General features: G+C 39.6%; 1 pseudogene; it reads right to left on the bottom strand.

Moving 5' to 3' along the window:
• Window positions 1-16159: 16159 nt before the first annotated feature.
• Window positions 16160-17077, bottom strand: LOC129676853 (vomeronasal type-1 receptor 4-like; annotated as a pseudogene).
• Window positions 17078-18022: the final 945 nt, after the last annotated feature.

Here is an 18022-nt window from a genome sequence, read left to right as displayed (position 1 = left end):
TGGGAGCAGCGAGGAAACCTCACAGCATAATCCCCACTATTACAGGCCCGTCTCTGTCAGGCACACATGAAGCAGGCGATAAACAATAACGCTGAAAGTCATAGCTCATTGCAGGAAAGTTTTCTTTTAAAAAAGTAATTAGAAATTCTAGATAAATTATACAACTATTTCTCAATATGTTGAAAACAAAAAAAAAATCACATATTTGTAATCACATAATAAAAAGTACCATTATGAAAATAGATTACAGAGTATCTGTTATAGGAACATTTATAGATAACAGGTGAGAGTTTTGAAGATGCAAAACATTAAAAGGGAGATTAAAACTGCACTCTGAAATAGAGAATTGAATTGAAAGATGAAATCAGAGTCATAGGAAACAGTTGAGAATGAGAAAAGAATTTAAAGTCCGTTTTGTGTACAGATAACATCAGGATTAAAATGTTGGGGACTAACTGCAAAACTGCAATATACTTGTAACAAGATTATGTTACGATTACCTATGCAACGATCTTTGGAAGTTTGAGCGAAAGGGCAAATTTCTCTGAGGATTAACTTCTATAGCAAGATTTTAGAACTATAGAAAGTCGTAAGTGCCTATGCTTTCTACAGAATTGAATCATTGTTTTGAACAGATGCAAAAATAAATAACAAAAGGAGGAAAATAGTCAAAATAATATGATTTAAAGATTAGGATTGTTAAGAAAAATAAGAAAGATATGATTTAGTTACATAAAAAGAAAGATACAAGAATGAGAAATATGAAGAAAAAAAATCCAAATTCTAAGAAAGGATAGACTGGGGGAGAGGATCAGTATGAAGGTCATCATACCTCACACTCAGTCTGAGTGCTGAATGCCTTTGCTCAGGGCAGAGTGAATCCTACAGATGTGAAGTGCCTTGGAAAGGCTGCCTAAGAGGAGGCATGACTAAATAAATCAAGGACAGGATGACTGGTCTCTTCCTCCCAGTGGACACAGACCAGCTTGTCACCCATGGTGTCAATGACCTTGTTTACTGTGCATCCTTTAGATGCACCTAGAGGAAAACCTCTCCAAGAGGCCAAGTGATTCTCAGGTAACATTAGTATGCTAAGAGTGCAAAGTCTATATCTGAAGATGTGCATTTTCCCAAGATGAACTATACCAGAAAGTAAACTTGAGGATTAAGGAAGTCATTAAAAGTTTTAAGACAGTGGTGGGAATTATCACAGCTGGTGTAACAAAGGTTGAGTAGTGAACAGGGCCACAGAGAACATTTGTGCTGGTCCACTGGAGACCATTGTGCCTTCTGCTCTTATGTTGTATTTTCAGGTTCCATAGAAGACATGACACCATTGTCTTCCTCTGTGGCCTGGCAAGGCTGCTCCCCACTCAGGGGAGGTGATCAAAGAGCCAGCCACTGAGTTCATGTCAGAGACTCAGAGGAAGACAATACCGCCAGTCCTGATGAGACCTGATAGGCTAGGGTCAGAGGGAAGGGGAGGAGGACCTCCCCTATCAGTGGACTTGGGGAGGGGCATGGGATGAGATAAGGGAGGGTAGGATTGGGAGGGGACAAGGGAAGGGCTTCAGCTGGGTACAAAGTGAATAAACTAAAAAAAGAAAAACAGAAGAATACATGACACCACACTTTGACCAAATAGTACATGGACTAATCATGCTTGTATCACTTTTGCTCAGGAGTAGAGTTTTACTCTAAGATTTCTCAGTTTTGCTAAAACAGACACTAGTCAATCTGCCTTCCAAATATCTATGATTATAGCTACAGACAAGTCCAGGTTCAGCCTGGATCAGAGAAACTTTTATCAGACAATTTAGAAATATTCAAAGTGCTGAAAATAACTGGCCATTAAGTTCAGATACCTAAACATGACATCTATTAAATCCTCTTCAAGATTTAATAGAAGAGGGTCAAAGATTATAAGATCCAGAGGATCAATGTCATGAAATGATGTCTCCTGGTTTTGACTTGGCCATGACAACCATGAACACTCCATAGTGCTGCTCATCTACTCAAGACCTACATACAAAAAAGACAGCAGAAAAGGAGAAGTGGCTCATTGTAGTGGATCCCTTATATCCCAGCACTTGCAAGATAGAGACAGGGAGCTGAGTTCGAAGCCAGCCTGATGTACATATCAAGTTAAGGTCAGCCAAAGTATATAAACATAATGATGATATACATAGATGAAAGACACAAAGAGTTCAATATTAGCAGAGCTTACATATTTCAGGTGCATCACTGAGGTTTTAAATTTTTTTTGACACATGCCTCTCTATGGAGTCCTGTGACTCTATGGCTGTCCTAGAACTCTGTATGTAAACCAGGCTGGCCTTGAACTCACAAGGATCTAGCTACCTCTGCCTTCAACGTGCTGGAACTAAAGTTGTATATCACTATGCCCAGCTATGTTATTAAATTATTAATTTGAAAATATTTTTTGAACAAAGTAAAGGCTTTTATTACAGAAACATTCTCCAATCACTTTGGAAAAGGTCCACTCAGGCAGATGTGGTGGAGATCATTCTGTCCCCGTTCCCATTTTACCTTGCGTCATTACCTAGGCCAGCTTTGCACACTCTCACACAGGAGCCTTCTCCAAGAAGTCTCATTAAGGATGGCCCATTGCAATTATGGCAAGAACAGTTCTTACTCTCAGCAGGATCCCAACCCCCACCCCAAGTCATACAAATTTCTGCTGAGTTTCAGTGACCACAGAAATGCTTAGCTGGATGAGGCAGGTGCTGCAGGACACTGGGGATTAAGTGAGGCCAGTCTTGAGCCTACTGCATCATAGCTCCATACATTTCTCTATCCCCTTGATCTGCTTGCAAATCCAACACTTGAAGCTGCATATAGCTCGTCTAACCGGATCTCCACCCCATCTACGCTTTCACCAGGTCCACTGACTGTGGCTTCACCACCAGCCACTCACTACAATAACTCACTCGATATCCAGTGCAAATTTTAAGTTTTGTTTTGTTTTACAGCTGATTAGAATTCTGTCGAGTATGTACCACATTTCATTCCATCAGCTGAAGGATGTATGGGTTGTTTCCATTTTCCACGTATTTTGAATATAGCAAGAATAAACATGGCTAAGCAAGTAAACATGCAGTAGGATATTGAGTCTTTTGGTATATGCCACAGAGTGGTCTAGGTGGGTCATGGTGGTAGATTCATTTTTGCATTTTTGAGAATTCACCATATTGGTTTCCATAATGGCAGCATTAGTGTGTAACACCACCAACAGTGAATAAGGAGTCTCCTCTCTCTGAATATTTGCTAGCATTTGTTGTCAGTTGTTTTCTTGTTCTCAGTGGAGTAAGATAAAATCTGAAGGTAGTATATTTACTTTATCTATTTCCTTGATTTATTTATGTATTTAATTTTACAGCCTGATCTCAGCTCCCTTTCCTCTTCTTCTACCAGTCCCACCCTCACATCCCTCTTCTTATTCCCCCTTCCTCTTCTCCTCAGAGAAGGGGAGGCCTCACATGGGTACCAACCCACCCTTGCACATCAAGTCACAGAAGGACTAAGCACATCCCCTCCCACTGAGACCAGACAAGGCAGCCCAGCTAGGGGAAAAAAGACTCAAAGGAAGGCAACAGGCCCCACTCAAATTGTTAGGGGACCCACATGAAGAATAAGCTGCACATCTGCTACATATGTGTAGGGAGTCTAGGTCCAGCCCATGCATGCTTTTTGGTTGGTGGTTCAGTCTCTGTGAGCCCCCATGAGCCCAGGTTGATTTACCCTGTAGGTCTTCTTGTGTCCTTGACCTCTCTAGCTCCCTAAATCCTTCTCCCATCTCTTTCACAAGACTCTCCAAGCTCTGCCTATTGTTTGGCTATTGTTTAACCCTAACCCTAAACTAACCCCTAACTCTAACCCTAACCCTTACATATCTCTGCATCTGTTTTCATCAGCTGCTGAATGAATTCTCTCAGAAGACAGTTATGGTAGTGTACTGTCTGCATAGCAGCATGTCAGGGGTTGGCTCTCTCCAAAGGAGTAGGTCTAAGTTGGGCCAGTCATTGCTTGGTCTTTTGCTCAATCTCTGCTCCATTTTTATCTCTATACTTCTTGTAGGCAGGACAGATTTTGGGCCTAAAGTTTTGTGCGTGTATTGGTGTCCCCTAATCTCCACTTGAAGTCCTGCCTGGCTACAGAAGGTGGTCTGTTCAGGCTCCATATCTCCCACTGCTAGGAGTCTCAGCAGGGGTCATTCCAGTAGACTCCCAGGAGGTTCCCCCTCCCCCACCAATTTCTGTTCCCTCTCCCAGCCCCTCTCCCCATCTCCACACACTGGTGCCTATACCCCTTTCCTCCCAACTCCCTCTCCCATAAAGTTCCCTCCCTCCAACTACTTCATATGTCTATTTTATTTCCCCCTTTTGAATGAGATTAAAGCACCCTCATTTGGGCTTTCCTTGCTACTTAGCATCTTTGTGTCTTGTGGATTGTAACATAGCTATTCTGTACTTTATGGCTAATATCCACTTATAAGTGAGTACATACCATGCATGTCTTTCTGGGTCTGGGTTACATCATTCAGGATAATCTTTTCTAGATCCATCCATTTGCCTGCAAATTTCATGATGTCATTATTTTTAATAGCTGAATAGCATTTCATTGTGTAAATGTACCACATTTTCTTTATCTGTTCTTTGATTGAGGGACATCTAGGTTGTTTCCAGTTTCTGGCTATTATGAATAAAACTGTTATGAACATAATTGAGCAGGTGTCCTTGTTGTATGGTGGAGTATCTTTTAGGTATATGCATAGGAGTGGTATAGCTGGATCTTGAGATAAAACTAGTCCCAATTTTCTGAGACTGATTTCCAAAATGGTTGTAAAAGATTTCACTCCCACCGTCAATTGAAGAGTGTTGCCTTTGCTCCACATTCTTCCCAGCATGTGTTGTCACTTGAGTTTTTGATCTTTGCCATTCTGACTGTGTGAGATTGAGTCTCAAAGTAATTTGATTTGCATTTCCCTGCTGACTAAGGGCGTTAAATATTTTTTAAGTGCTTCTCAGCCATTAGAGTTTCCCTTGTTGAAAATTCTGTTTAGCTCTCTATCCCGCTTTTTAATTGGGTTATTTGGTTTGTTGGTGTTTAATTTCTTGAGTTCTTTATATATTTTGGATATTAACCCTCTGTGGGATGTAAGATTGGTAAAGATCCTTTCCCATTCTGTAGGCTGCCATTTTGTCCTATTGACAGTGTCCTTTGCTTAGCTGAAGTTTTCAGTTTCATGAGGTCGCATTTACTAATTGATGATCTTAGAGCCTGTGCTGTTGGTGTTCTGTTTAGGAAGTTGTCTCCTGTGCCAACAGGAGTTCAAGGTAGATTTCTCTACTATTAGAATTATTTTATTTAGTTTTATGTAGAGGTCTTTGATCCATTTGGACTTGAGTTTTGTGCAGGGTGATAAATATGGATCTATTTGCATTTTTCTACATGCAGACATCTAGTTAGAACAGCACCACTTGTTGAAGATGCATTCTTTTTTCCATTGTGTGGTTTTTGCTTCTTTGTCAAAAATCAAGTGTCCATAGGATTGTGGGATTACTTCTGGGTCTTTCATTTGATTCTGCTGATCAACCAGTCTATTTCGATGCCAATACCATGTGGTGTTTATTACTATTGCTCTGCAGTACAACTTGAAATCAGAGATGGTGATACCTCCAGAAGTTCTTTTATTGTACAGGATTGTTTTAGTTATCCTGCTTTTGTTTTTAATTTTTTTTCCATATGAAGTTGAGAATTGCTCTTTCAAGGTCTGTAAAGAATTGGGTTGAAATTTTGATGAGATTTGTATTGAATCTGTAGATTGCTTTTGGTAAGATGTCTATATTTACTATGTTAACCCTACCAATCCATGAGCATGAGAGATCTTTTCATCTTCTGATATCTTTGTCAATTTCTTTCTTCAGAGACCTGTTTTTTTTTCAAACAGGTCTTTCATTGCTTGGTTAGAATTACACCAAGGTACTTTATGTTATTTGTGGCTATTGTGAAGGGTATTATTTCCCTAATTTCTTTCTCAGCCCTTTTGTCTTTTGTTTACAGGAGGGCTACTGATTCTTTGAGTTAATTTTGTATCCAGCCACTTTGGTGAAGGTGTTTATCAGCTGAAGGAGTTCCCTGGTAGAATTTTGGGGATCGCTTATGTATACTATCATATCAGATGTGAATAGTGATACTTTTGAGTTTTTCCTTTCTGATTTGTATCCCCTTGATCTCTTTCAGTTGTCTTATTGCTCTAGCTAGGACTTCAAGCACTATGTTGAAGAGATATGGAGAGAGTGGGCAGCCTTGCCTTGTCCCTGATATCAGTGGGATTGATTTAAGTTTCTCTCCGTCTAGTTTGATGTTGGCTGTCGGCTTGCTGTGTAATGACTTTGTTATGTTTATGTATGTGCTTTGTATCCCTGATCTCTCCAAGACTCTTAACATGAAGGGGGGTTGGATTTTGTTAAAAGCCTTTTGAGCATATAATGAGATTATCATGTGGCCTTTTTTCTTTCAGTTTGTTTATATGGTAGATTACATTAATGGATTTTTGTATGTTGAACCATTCCTGCATTCCTGGGATGAAGCCTACTTGGTTGTGGTGAGTGATATTTTTGATATGTTCTTGGATTTGGTTTGTATTTTATTGAGAATTTTTTGGATTAATGTTCATAAGGGAAATTGGTCTACAATTCTCTCTCTTTGTTGAGTCTTTGTGTGTTTTAGGTATCAGGGTGACTGTGGCTTTATAGAATGAGTTTTGTAATGTTCCTTTTGTTTCTATTTTGTGGAATGATTTGAGGAATACTGGTAGTAGCTCTTTTTTTTTTTTGAAAGTCTGCTAGAATTCTGTACTGAAACTGTACTAGAATTCTGTACTGTCTGGCCCTGGGCTCTTTTTGGTTGGGAGACTTTTGATGACTGCTTCTATTTCCTTAAGGGTTATAGGGCTAGTTAACTTGTTTATCTGCTCTTGATTTAACTTGGTAAGATTTTCCAATTTTGTGGCATATAGGCTTTTGAAGTAAGACCTGATGATTCTTTGGCTTTCCTTGGTGTCTGTTACCTCCCTGTTTTCATTTCTGACTTTGTTAATTTGGATCGTGTCTCTCTGCCTTTTAGTTAGTTTGGCTAACAGTTTGTCTACCTTGTTGATTTTTTGAAAGAACCAGTTCTTGGTTTTGTTAATTCTTTGTACTGATTTCTTTTTTTCTAATTCATTGATTTCATCTCTGATTTTGATTTTTTTCCTGCCTCTTGAGTGTGTTTGTTTCTTTTTGTTCTAGAGCTTCAGGTATGCTTTTATATTGCTAGTATGACATCTTTCCAATTTCTTTATGAAAGCACTTAGTGCTATGAATTTTCCTGTTAGCACTGTTTTTATTGTTCCATAAGTTTGGCTATGTTGTGCCTTCATCTCATTGAATTTTAGAAGGTCTTTAATTTCTTTCCAGAAAGTAGATTTAATTGGCATTTCTCTGATTGCTAAGAATGATGAATGTATATGTGCTTTGTCTGCATGTACACCTGTATTCCAGGAGAGGACATCAGATCCCTTTATAGATGGTTTTGAGCTACCATGTAGTTTCTGAGATATGAATTCTGGACCTCGGGAAGAGCATCCATTGTTCTTAACCCCTGAGCTATCCATTTCACCAGCCCATGGGCAATGAACACTTTTAAAAAATATTTCTTAGCTGTTTTTTTCTTCTTTTGAGACCTCTCTGTTCAGGATTTTCTTGGCAGACACTCTACCTCAATTCAAGTTTGAAAACATAATGTTGTGTTTAGTTTACAGCTGTTGCAGATGACCATAACTTGAGTTATGTAAGGAAACATTCATCCCAGATAGAGAAGGCTATGAAAAACAGATCAAAGGATTATAGTCAGGGACAGATTGTTGAAAATCTTACCAAGTTAAATCAAGAGCAAATAAACAAGTTAACTAGCCCTATAACCCTTAAGGAAATAGAAGCAGTCATCAAAAGTCTCCCAACCAAAAAGAGCCCAGGGCCAGACAGTTTCAATACAGAATTCTAGCAGACTTTCAAAAAAAAAAAAAAAAAAAAAGAGCTACTACCAGTATTCCTCAAATCATTCCACAAAATAGAAACAAAAGGAACATTACAAAACTCGTTCTATAAAGCCACAGTCACCCTGATACCTAAAACACACAATCAGATTTATTACAAAAAGTATGGGTGACCAGACCCAGAAAGACAAATGCTTGTTGTGTTTCATCTTTGTTTTTTAGTTTCAAACCCTCAGATTAAATGGAGACAAGGAGACAATCACAGAAAACTACAACTGGTTACAATGCAGAGATCAACAGATTGTGAGGAGCCCAGTTCCAATGGCCACACCTATATCACAGCTCCTGCATCTATGGCTCAGGAAATATTGCACAAGAGGGGAGAAAAGATTGTAAGAACCAGAATATCAGTAAGTCTGCTGTGAAAGAGTCTATCCCAGAAATAGCTGTACAATGAAGACTGAAACAATTGCAATATCAATGGACACATTGACATGGAAGGGCAAAAATATGATGGGGTACCACTCCTAGACAAAGAATTATATGTAACTAAGGACTGTTGGAAGAAGGATAGTCAGCATCTCTGAGGGATGAATTCCCTTATTGGTTGTCCAGTGCAGAGTGGTCAACCCTGAAACATTATTCACACAAACAAACAGAAACAGAGTCAGCAGATTATATTTGTATATATTACTGCATATATGTATATTGTTGGTATATGTCCCGCCTGCGGAACTAGTTATTGGGTGGGACTCGAGAGGGACCCTTACCTGAAAGGCAAAACGGGCGAGAAAGAAGAATGGGACCAAGCTAAATCTTGTCAGGGTCCGTTTATTGAAAGCCAAGGTACAGAATATAAACGAGGGAAAAGGGGGGAAGGGGGAAGGGAAGATGAGCTGTTAGGAGGGAGGAATTCGAGCTGGAATTTGCATTGACTCCAGCTCAAAGGTGGGGGGCTGTTAGTGGAGCTGTCTGAGGGCTACTATCTTGCAAATTCCCTCAGTAAGCCTTTTCTGCGCTAATCTATTCCTGTCGTCTTGAGTCAATGTTTTTCTAAGGGAGGAATCCTTTGACTCCCAGCCCAGGGTCAGTCGGAGGGACTCTCTTGTCTCTGACTCAGGGTCAGTCTGAGAGATTTCTCTGGCTCATGGCTCAGGGTCAGTCTGAGATATTTCTCTGGCTCATAGCTCAGGGTCAGTCTTTGGCAGGTATAGTGTTCTTATGGAATGTATACAATTTACCCTTGTTCATTCAAATGCTGATTTCTCTACCCCACTATCTGGTTTCAATCCAGACAATGTCTCAAGTTTGTGTAAACATGCCACCATTTACTCTCTGTAATTGTCAATTAAGCAACCAGTTAGTGCTGTGCAATGGAAAGAATAAGGTGGGGCATCCTGGTCCGCAGGGGAGGAGAAGGAAGCGAGTGGGAGGAGGAGGAGGAAGGATCAGCAGGAGAGCTCTTGGAACCATGAGGAGAGATGAACTGGACCTAAGATTTGACTAAAAGCAAGTATAATGGGTAAAATCTGAATGGTAGGAAACTATGTGGGCTTGGAGGTTTAGGATGGAGTAATCATTGCCAATTATTGTGCTCTAGGTTAATTAAATAAATTCTAGTCTCTGTGTGTGATTTGGTTGTACAACTCGTTTAAGAATAACCTCTGCTTACCTAAAAGATAAATCAGTAAGAAATATTAACCACCCACCACAGTGTATGTAGGCACAATATATGTGTTTACATATAACAATAGTAATAAGAGAAAAAGTGGATATCAACTTGAAAGTGTGTATGAGGCATATGAGGAAGGGGTTTGTGGAAGGATAGTTGGGAGGGGATGGAGGAAGGAAAAGAATGTAGGAAAGTGATGTAATTGTTTTGGTGGCACATGCTTTAAATCTCAGCACTTGGAAGGCAGAGGTAGGTGAATCTCTGTGAGTATGAGGTCAACTTGATCTACAAAGTGAGTTTCAGGACGAGAGCTACATAGAGAAACCCTGCCTCAAAAACCAAAATAAATAAATAAATGGATAAATTAATTAAATGGTCATGTTGCTGATTATCTATGAGTGTAGCTTCTGACATTACCAGGTGAATCATATAGCAGAATCCCTGATCCTCTGACTCTTAAAATCTTTCTTTCTCCCTATTCATCAATGTCCCTTGAGTCTTAGGGGCAGCAGCTGTATTATTGATACATTCGTTGGGACTGGGGTTCACTACTCCATATTTTGGTTGGTTGTGGTTTTCTGTAATGGTCTCTGTCTATTGCAAAGAGAAGTTTCCTTGATGTAGAGTGAAGATACACTTAAGGAGGCCTCAACCCTACAAAAAGAACTACATGCAACTAAAGAATGTCAAGAGCAAGAGAAATGGTCTTCTCCAAAAAAAGAGTACACCATTGGTCGCAATTGGTTATTCAGCCCCAAATACACACATGTAAGTAACACTATAAAGATTGAGCACATTGTTTTCTGAGAGGTCTTGTATCCCTCAAGACCCTCCAGAAGCCCTAAGCCCTTTTGACTAGCCTGGCTCCATGACAGGCTGCATTTTTTGCACCTTGCTTAACTAGGGCTGCGTTTCTGTTTCTCAGAATTCCTGGAAAAGCCACAACCTGAGAACAACCAATCGGCTCACAGGTCAAGCTGACCAAAAGCTATGCTTATAAATACATGGCCTTGCTGTTCCCAAAGTACAGTGCAGCTGGCCCTAACCCATTCAAATGAAAGGTCAACACATGAGTAAAACCAAACATCAATGCGTTAACAAAGTCCCTAGTACCTATAGAAAATCCCTAAGCAATCAGACAATCCTGAATCCTCTCATACCCTTTTGTCATTTCTGACCAATTAGTTTAAGAGTTACCACACAAAGCCCCTGTCTATAAATTGAGTTTATGAACTCACTTCTGGGTCCTCATTTTGCCCTAGTGATGATCCCAGCATACTGGTAATTTCTGCAAAATAAACACTCTTTGTTCTTGCATAATACCTGAGTCTCTTTCCTCAGCAATTCTCAGACCCTAACAATTCATGTATTTAGGACCCTGGCCCCACACATACATAACAACAGTTAATTTAGAAAGACATCATGATACTGGCAGATAAACCAGCTGGTGGATCAATGGAATCAAATAGAAGACCCAGAAAAAACCCACACACTTATGGGCACCTGATTTTTGACAAATATGCTAAAACCATACATTGGAAAAAAGATAACATCTTTTTTTAATCTTTTTTAAATTTTTTATTAATTACAGTTTATTCACTTTGTATCCCCCCATAAGCCCCTCCCTCCTCCCCTCCCAGCCCCACTCTCCCTCCCCCTTCTTCTCGATTGCCCCTCCCAAGTCCACTGATAGGGGAGGTCCTCCTCTCCTTCCTTCTGATCTTAGTCTATCAGATCCCATCAGGAATGGCTGCATTGTCATCTTCTGTGGCCTAGTAGGGCTGCTCTCCCCTCAGGGGGAGGTAATCAAAGAACAGGCCTATCAGATTATGTCAGAGGCAGTCCCTCTTCCCATTACTATGGAACCCACTTGGATACTACACTGTCATGGACTACATCTGTGCAGGGGTTTTAGGTTATCTCCATGCATGTTCCTTGGTTGGAATATGAGTCCCTGGGGAGACCCCTGTGTTCAAATTTTCTGGTTCTGTTGCTTTCCTTGTGGTGTTCCTGTCCTCTCCAGATCTTACTATTTCCCACTTCTTACTTAAGATTCCATGCACTTTGCCCATCAGTTGGCCTTAAGTCTCAGTGTCTGCTTTGATAGTCTGTAGGGCAGAGCCTTTCAGAGGCCCTCTGTGGCAGGTTCCTAGGTTGTTTCCTGTTTTCTTCTTCTTCTGATGTCTATTCTCTTTGCCTTTCGGGATGGGGATTGAGCGTTTTAGTCAGGGTCTGCTCTCTTGATTAGTTTCTTTAGATGTTCAGGGTTTTAGTAGGTTTATCATATGTTATATGTCTATATGAGTGAGAATATACCGTGTGTGTCTTTCTGCTTCTGGGACAGCTCACTCAGGATGATCCTTTCCAAGTCCTACCATTTACCTGCAAATTTCATGATTTCCTTGACACCATCATCAAAACAAAACGACTGCCTACAGGTTGGGAAAGAATCTTCACCAACCGTTTATCTAACAGAGGGCTAATGTCCAGTATATATAAAGAACTAAAGAAGCTGAAAAACAGCAAACCAAGTAATCCACTTAAAAAATGGGGAACAGAGCTAAACAGAGAACTCTCTGTAGAGGAATATTGAATGGCAGAGAAACACTTAAAGAAATGCTCAACATCATTAGCCATTCGGGAAATGCAAATCAAAACCACCCTGAGATTTCACCTAACACCCATCAGAATGGCCAAGATGAAAAACTCAAGTAACAACACATGCTGGAGAAGCTGTGGAGAAAGGGAAACCCTCCTCCACTGCTGGTGGGAATGTAAACTCGTACAACCATTCTGGAAATCAATCTGGCGCTTCCTCAGACAACTAGGAATAGCATTTCCTCAAGATCCGGCCATACCACTCCTAGGCATATATCCAAAAGGGGCTCAAGTACACAATAAAGACATTTGCTCAAACATGTTTGTAGCAGCTTTATTTGTAATAGCCAGAAGTTGGAAACAGCCCTGATGCCCCTCAACTGAAGAATGGATGCAGAAATTGTGGTACATCTACACAAAAGACAGCATCTTAAACAAATGGTGCTGATCTAACTGGATGTCTACATGTAGAAAAATGCAAATAAATCCATACTTATCACCCTGCACAAAACTAAAGTCCAAGTGGATAAAAAAACCTCAATATAAAACCAGACAGATTAAACCCGTTAGAAGAAAAAGTGGGGAAGAACATTGAACTCATTGGCACAGGAGATAACTTCCTGGACAGAACACCAACAGCACAGGCTCTAAGATCAATAGTCAATAAATGGGACCTCATGAAACTGAAAACCTTCTTTAAAGCAAAGGACACTGTCATTAGAACAAAACAACAGCCTACAGAGTGGGAAAGAATCTTCACCAACCCTATATCTGACAGAGGACTAATATCCAGAATATATAAAGAACTCAAAAAGTTAAACAGCAACAAATCAAGTAATTCAATTAAAAAACTGGGGTACAGAGCTAAACAGAGAATTCTCAATAAAGGAATATCGAATGGCAGAGAAACACGTAAAGAAATGCTCAGTGTCCTTAGTCATCAGGGAAATGCAAATCAAAATGATCCTGAGATTTTGCTTTACACCCATCAGAATGGCTAAGATGAAAAACTTAAGTGACAACATATGCTGGAGAGGATGTGGAGAAAGGGGAACCCTCCTCCCTTGTAGGTAGGAATGTAAACTTGTACAACCACTTTGGAAATCAATCAGGTGCTTTCTCAGACCATTAGGAATAGTGCTATCTCAAGATCCAGCTATACCACTGTTAGGCATATATCTATAAGATGCTCAAGTAAACAATAAGGACATTTGCTCAACCATGTTCATAGGAGCTTTATTTGTGATAGCCAGAAGCTGGAAACAACCCAGATGTCCCTCAGTTGAGGAATGGATGCAGAAATTGTGGTACATTTACACAATGGAATACTACTCAGCAATTAAAAACAAGGAAATCATGAAATTTACAGGCAAATGGTGGGAACTAGAAAAGATCATCCTAAGTGAGGTGACCCAGAAGCAGCAAGACACATATGGTATATACTCACTTACAAGTGGATATTAGACATATAATATAGGATAAACATACCAAAATCTGTACACCTAATGAAGCTAATCAAGGAGGACCCGGGGCTGGAGTGATGGCTCAGAGGTTAAGAGTTCTGGTAGCACTAGAGTGCTGCTCTTTCAAAGGTCCTGAGTTCAACTCCCAGCATCCACATGATGATTCAGTTATCTATAGTGAGATCTGCTGCCCTCTTCTGACCTGTACATGCAGACAGAACATTGTATACATAAAAAGAAATAAAGAATAAAAAAAAGGAGGATCCTGGGTAAGATGACCAATCCTCATTCAGAAAGACAAAAGAGTTGGACATCGGAAGAGGGAGAAAAAAGGGCAGGAGCCTATTACAGAGAGACTCTGAAAGACTCTACCCTGCAGGGTATCAAAACAGAAGCTGAGATTCATAGCCAAACTTTGGGCAGAGTGCACAGAATCTTATGAAAGAAGGGGAAGATGAAAGACCTGGAGGGAACAGGACCTCCACATGGAGACAAACAGAACCAAAAAATCTGGGCCCAGGTGTCTTTTCTGAGACTGATACTTCAATCAAGGACCATTCATCAAAATAACCTAGAACCCCTGCATAGATATAGGCCATGGCAGCTTAGTCTCCAAGTGGGTCTCCTAGTGATGGGAGCAAGGGCTATCTCTGACATGAACTCAGTAGCTGGCTCTTTGATCACCTTCCCTTGAGGGGGGCACAGCCTTACCATGCCACAGAGGAAGATAATGCAGCCAGTCCTGATGAGATCTGATAAGCTAGGGTCAAATGAAGGGGAGGAGGACCTCCCTATGAGTGGACTGATGGAGGGGCATGGGAGGACAAGAGGAAAGGAGTGTGGGATTGGAAGGGATGAGGGAGGGGGCTACAGCTGGGACACAAAGTGAATAAACTGTAATTAATAAAAAATAAATAAAATTTTAAAAAGACACCATGAATTTGAAAGAAAGTTAGGAGAAGTATATACTAAAATAGTAAAAAAAAAAAAAATGTGTGAATCAAAGTCAGCTATGGTACAAGGACATTCATTGGCTAAGTGCCAGTTATACCAACAAAAGATAGAAAAATTTATTTGTTCAATGGTAAAAATCTGTTCCTTAGAACAGAAAACTATAAAAAACAAAAACCAAGCTCCAAATGGTATTTAAAATTTTTGATTAGAAGTATTTTAATAGAGAAATATCAAGGAATAACACTGTTCAAAGTACATAAAATATATGTATTTTGCCCACCGTGTCATGATTTGAGAGAATAATAAATGTTAAAGTTATTAAAGTATGTACATGAGTTGTATTCAAGAAAAATGCTAATTACCTGATTTTTAATAGTGTACTTATTATCTGAATTATAAACAAAGTCATATCAGGTATTCAAGGTCAACATTCAAATTGTTTTTAAAAATCTTTAAAAATTTATTTTTAAATTTTTATAATTTATTCACTTTATATTCCAATTGTAGCTCTTCATCTCCTCTTAGTCCCACCCTCCCTCCCTCTTTCACCCTATCCCCTCCCTAGACTACAGAAAGAAGGAGCCATTTTAACCCTACCATCTGACTCTGAAGTCTTATCAGTCAGGATTGCCTGAATTCTCTTCCTCTGTGGCCTAGCAAGGTTTCCCCATGAGGGGTAAGTGATCAGAGAATAGGTAACAGAGACCATGTCAGAGATGGTCCCTGCTTTCCTTACTAAGGGACCATATGAAGACTGAGCTGCTTCTCAGCCATATCTGAGCAGGGGGTCTAGGTCCTCTCCATGCATGGTCCTTCGTTGGTGCATCAGTCTCTGCTCACTGGGCCCAGATTTGTTGGCTTTGTTGGTCTGCTTGTGGAGCTTCTGTCCCCTTCGCGCTTTCATAAGTCCCTCTGCACTTTGCCCAAAGTTTGGCTATGAGTTTCAGTATCTGTTTTGATCCCCTACTGGGTGGATTTTTTCAGGGGACATCTATGGCAGGCGCCCATCCTGTTCTCTCTTCAACTGTGTCTGTTGTCTATTGTATTTGCCCTTCTGAATGAGAATACTTGTTATTTAGTTTTTTAGGTCTGTGGATTTTAGTAGAGTTATCCTGTATTATATGGCTAATATCCACTTGTAAGTGAGTATATACCATGTGTGTCTTTCTGGTTCTGGGCCACCTTACTCAAGATGATCTTTTCTATGTCCACAAGCAAACTACCACAACCAACACCAAAATAAAAGGAAATAACAGCCACTGGTCATTAATATCTCTCAACATCAATACTCAACTCTCCAGTAAAAAGACACAAACTAAGAAAATGCATGCTTAAACAGGACACAATCAAATTCTTTATCCCATAGAAATCATTAAGACACTCTTTTAATGATGAGAAAGTGTGGGTTTCAGTTCAACCATGGAATGTGCTTTGCAAACAGGTTGTTCTCAATACAGAAAAGGAAGAAGTGAATTGCAAAATAATTTTATTATTCTCTATTAGTAAGAAAGAGCAGGTGGTTGGGTAGCATGTTGTTAAAATTGCATTATTTCCCTCCAATCTTGTAATTTTTGCTTGTGCATAGAAGCCATAAAGGGTGATGGAGTTTTCAACCAACAAATGAACACAAAGTAGCTCACCAGAGACAGGATGCTGTGAGTGGATTTGCATTCAGGAGATGGCTAGGAGAAGCTTAGGCTGTGGAGATGCTGGGCTCTCTTGTGGTGTCTGTAGAGACTAATCCACAACATGACAGACATAAAGAAGAGATTGTGAATGAATATGATACTAAAAAATGACCCTGAATTGTGGTTCCCAAACTGCCTTTTGACTGTAAGAATGTGAATATCCATTGCCAACATGAGCAGAGTTGGTTTTGGCTATTATCATTTCAATCATATATGCATAGATGAGCAGATTAATGAGCCAGGAGAAAAGTAAGGAAGAAAAAGTCTATGTAGAGAGTTTAAGCTTAAGCCATGCCCATTTAGAATTACTAGGAATGATGGTGATGACTTGAAATATGCTTACAGTAGAGGTAGTGCAGATGGACAGACCTCGTGTGACTCTGAATAAAAGCAAAACTGCCTTACAACAAACATTTAGAAAACTGGGTACTCCAAAGAATGACATGATATCTGGTATTAATGTGAATATGATCATCAGCATATTAACTATTGTCAGGTGCATGAAAACAGAATCTATCAACTTCTTAAAATGAGGCTTAAAGAAGAAACTATACGTGTAAAATGAACAGTGATGAGTTCCCTTAACACTAGTACATAACTGTGATATGAGAAAGATTCCCAAGATGGTATCACTTGGAAGCATGATGGATGTTAACGTGTGTCAGGTTTGTTAGGTCTAGAGTGAGAAATAAACAGACTGTATTGTAAAACTATTTTTAAAAAGGTATTTGTGGGAAAATATACTGATTGACAGATCAGCAGAAAGGAGAGATGATGAAATGCTCAACTCTTTCCTTCTTTCCTTCTTTCCTTCCTTCCTTCCTTTCCTGTTTTTTTAAGATAACATTTCTCTGTGTAGCCCTGGCTGGAACTTGCTCTGTAGACCAAGCTGTCCTCAAACTCACAGAGATCTACCTGTCTCTGCCTCCTAAGTGCTTCAATTCAAACTGTGCATCACCACCTCTTGGAGAAATGTCCAACTCCTTTCAGTGTTAAGTCCAGATTTTACACTTTATCAACTGCATTTCTGGGATTCTTGATGATCTTAAGAGTATAGAATGGTCTTGGAAAGCAGGTTGAATCAATTCAAACACGCTGAATTCTGTAATGTCAGGCAGAAGGATATGTTGACCTATGTGAAAACAAAATTTGCATGTTATGAAGAGTATTTATTTTATGCAGATGGGTGTTTTGCCTCTATGTCTGTATTATATACATGCCTTGGAATCAAATCCTGGCACTCTGGAAGAGCAGCCAATGGTCTTTAACTTTTGAAACACCCCTCCAGTCCCAAGGAATTTTTACTCATCAGTCTATATATTTTCTTTTACCTAGTTGTTAATGTTTTTATGTTTATAACAACATTTGTATCTGTCACATAACATTTGTGCTTGAACTTTAGTGTTTTGGCTGGCATACATTTCTGTCAGCTTCATGATGACTAAGTACTTAGACTTCCATGAGGAACTCTTTGCCTCTCATTCTACTCTACATGTTAACCAACAATGTTCTGAGGCATTTTATTTGTTTATGAATGTATGTATGTATGTATGTATGTATGTATGTATGTATGTATGTATGTATGTAT

This window comes from Psammomys obesus, unplaced genomic scaffold, assembly GCF_907164565.1.
Source record: "Psammomys obesus unplaced genomic scaffold, mPsaObe1.curated_primary_1811, whole genome shotgun sequence".
NCBI classification, from domain to species: domain Eukaryota; kingdom Metazoa; phylum Chordata; class Mammalia; order Rodentia; family Muridae; genus Psammomys; species Psammomys obesus.
Note: the sequence above shows the minus strand (reverse complement) of the source record. Positions and strands in the feature narration are given on the sequence as shown.